Source organism: Camellia sinensis, chromosome 11, assembly GCF_055761805.1.
Source record: "Camellia sinensis isolate YWXY chromosome 11, ASM5576180v1, whole genome shotgun sequence".
Classification (NCBI taxonomy): domain Eukaryota; kingdom Viridiplantae; phylum Streptophyta; class Magnoliopsida; order Ericales; family Theaceae; genus Camellia; species Camellia sinensis.
The window spans coordinates 130,975,052-130,978,708 of NC_138971.1; positions in this window are offsets into that span (position 1 = coordinate 130,975,052).

A 3,657-nucleotide genomic window follows, 5' to 3' on the forward strand; every position below is an offset into this window, starting at 1 on the left:
GAAAACAAGGGCCATAAGGTGACAAAGATGAAGGACTTTCTTGGAGAGGCCAACTCCCTTGACAATGAAGGATGAGTAGATACACAATATGCATGACTCAATGGAGCAGGTGTGATGAGACAAGGTGGAAGACAAGGGATGATATGATAACAAGGATCAAATACTTCTTGCATTGGATACTTCTTTTACAGAAGAAGACAAATATCTTTTGACAATGGAAAAAGGGTAGATATGCATCTCGTGCGTGAATGTATCACCAATATCTGAAATGGCATGTCCCACATGCATTAAACAAGAATTCTGCCGAAAATACCTTGTTTCTGGACAAATTAGCCGGCTGGCCAACCACCAAAAAGTTGGCCTTGGCCTGACTATTTTGCATGAAACAGGATTTTTCAATAGAATTATCATCTTTTCCTCCTATTTCCATATTGTTCATTGCTCATTTTTCTAAGAAAATGTTTCATTTTGAAATTTAAAAATGAGTCTCGGAACATTATAGAAATACCCCGGAACAAGATACGAAAAGAAAGTTTCAAAAGAGAGTTTTGATTGGGACTTAAAAATTTGGCCAAAACAGGTTAGGGTTGGGAATGAAGCACAAATTCCATCTTTCTTCTGAGGATGTTATGAGAACACATCTTATTTTCATAATCGGGTAATCAAAAGAAAGTGCCCAAATCTTAGAGCCAGTCAAAATGGGGTGTCTACAACAACCTTCGGAGTATGTTCAAGAAGGGCATAAAGACAAAGTGTACAAGTTGAAGAAAGCACTTTATGGATTGAAACAAGCTCCTCGTGCATGGAATACTAGAATTGACCAGTACTTCCATAATAATGGGTTTGAAAAATGCCTATATGAGCACGTGCTATATTTGAAGAAGGAAGTTGATGGAAACATGTTGCTTGCCTACCTTTATGTTGATGATATAATCTTCACTGGTAACAAACCAGCCATGTTCAAAGATTTCAAGAGAAGCATTGTCAAAGTATTTAAGACGATAGATATTGGACTGATGGCTTACTTTCTTGGTATTGAAGTAGTACAAAGGAAAGACGGGATCTTTATTTCCCAAAGTGGCTATCCTCAAAAGATATGGAATGGAGAATTGTAATCCAGTGAACACTCCTGTAGAGAGTGGAGTGGAACTCAAAAAAGGTACAAAGGCTAATGATGTTGATCCAACTTATTTCAAGAGTTTAGTTAGAAGTCTTCGATACCTTACTTGCACCAGGCCAGATATACTCTATGGAGTAGGATTGATCAGCAGATATATGGAAACACCAGATCAATCACACCTTTATGCAGCAAAGAGGATTCTTCGCTACATCAAGGGTACAATCGATGATGGTTTGTTTTATAAATCGAATGATAATTTCAATCTTGTCAGTTATTCAGATAGGGACTAGGAACATGATCTAGATGAACAAAAGAATACTACCAGATTTATTTTCTTTATGGGAGATACATCATTCACATGGTTATCTAAGAAACAAGCTATTGTGACATTGTCAACTTGCGAAGCTGAGTATGTTGTAGCCAACATAGCGGTTTGTCATGCGATATGGTTAAGAAATGTGTTGAAGCATTTAGGATTTCTACAAGAAAATCCTATTGAGATTTATGTTGATAATCGATCAGCAATCGCATTAGCAAAGTATCCAGTCTATCATGAAAGGAGTAAGCATATTGACACTCTTTATCATTTTATCAAAGAACATGTGAAGTTGAAAGAAGCGAAATTATTTCCTTGCAAGTCTCAAGATCAACTTGCAGATATTTTCACCAAACCACTGAAGGGTGATGCATTCACAAGAATGAAGATGATGGTTGGAATGAAGCATCATGGATAGATAAGCTTAAGGGGGGATGTTGAAAAGTAAGCTTATCTTAAGCAATCTGAAATAAGGAAGCAAGGATCATCTCCATCAACAAGCAAGAACAATTCTTCCTCCGGCAACAAGCAAGGTTTAACCAAGTTGGAAGAAAATAAAAGAATGAGTACAAGATAAGAAGTTGATGTATTCTTCTTGAAGAGATTGTGTTTATAGTTTCTATAAATAGGTTGTGTACTATCTGAATAATTAAAAGTGTGGGAGATTAAAAGAAAAATAAGAGAGTGTGAGTTTGAGAGAAATGTTTCTCCTTTTGTATTTCAAAAACTTGTTTTAATAAATATCATAGTGTTTGATTTGTGTTTAATCCTGTCTTGTAAACCACCACAAGTGATTTACACCCCCACTTCCACCAACAGTGCATAAGGGACTGCACAGTGCAGTTCGGTGTGATTTGAGGATAAAACTAAAACTAAACCATGGACGACAGATTAACAAATTTACTATTCGTAACCAAACCGTGGTTTACACAATTTCAACCTATTAGTTGAATGACTAGTTCCAAAAAAAAAAAAAAAAAAAAAAAAGTTGAAAGAAGAATAATCTTAAATAATTATCAAACATTTATATAATATATAACACTAATTTACATAATATTTTATATATATAACACTAATTAACTAATTTCACATAATATTTTATATATATATAACATTAATTTGTACTAAATTTCACATCTCAAATCGCTCTCACACTAATTTTTACTTTAATATTTGATAGAAGTATTAAAAAAAAATAATGTATTGACTATGGAGAGGCGGGACAGTTTCTAAGGCAGATTATAAATTTCAAACCGTAGATCAAACCAACCAGCACTTAGCGGGTGGATTGGTGTGGATTGGACAGTTTTAGCAGGCGTGCATTGACAATAGTGGTGGAAGTGGTGATAGTAATACTGGAGAGGTAGTGGCAGTGACAACAACTACAATGGTAGGGTAATAGGGTGACAACAATGATGATGTGGTTATAACAGTACTAGTCAATACTTATACATAAATAGGTAGAATTAAATAAAAATCATGTTGCTTAAATTTTTTTAACTTTTAATCTATATTTTAAATGTTACTTAAATTTGTAAGTCATACATTGTGATTATTAAATGACTTAATTAATCTTCACTTCATAAATTTAGTTTTAGATACTGAGCTTTTGTTTGGGAAGTGAATTGGCTTTTTGACTTTTTAGTTATTTTAGCCTAAGGCTAAAAAGTCTTGTTTATGATGGAATTTTTTGCTTTTTTGACTTTTGTGAGAGAAAATATGAAATGATTATAGTTTTGATGTGATATTTTATCTTATTAACTTTTTAACCTATTTTATTTTTTTATAACTAAAATAGCCAAAGTAGCCTATGCCAAACCTAACCTGAATGAATTATCGAACACCAACTTATTAACTACTTAATACTGAATGAATTATCAAACACCAACATAGGCCTCGTTTGGGAACGAGTTATTTTAGTAATTTTTTAAGTTTTTGGTTAAAATATGAGATAAAAAAATTAGTATATTTGGAATAATTTTTTAATTTTTTTAGTAATTTTTTAACTTTTAAACTAAAACAGATAATTTCCAAACGAGGCCTTACTAACTACTGAATAAGGCACGCATTTCACATGAACATATCGCTATTTACTTGTATGATCTCTTCTACTAATAAATGTTGCTTCGTAAGCTCCTCAATTCTCAACGCTAAACTCTCTCTCTCTCTCTCTCTCTCTCTCTCTCTCTCTCAGTGATGGAAACATCAGCTGCTAAAATTT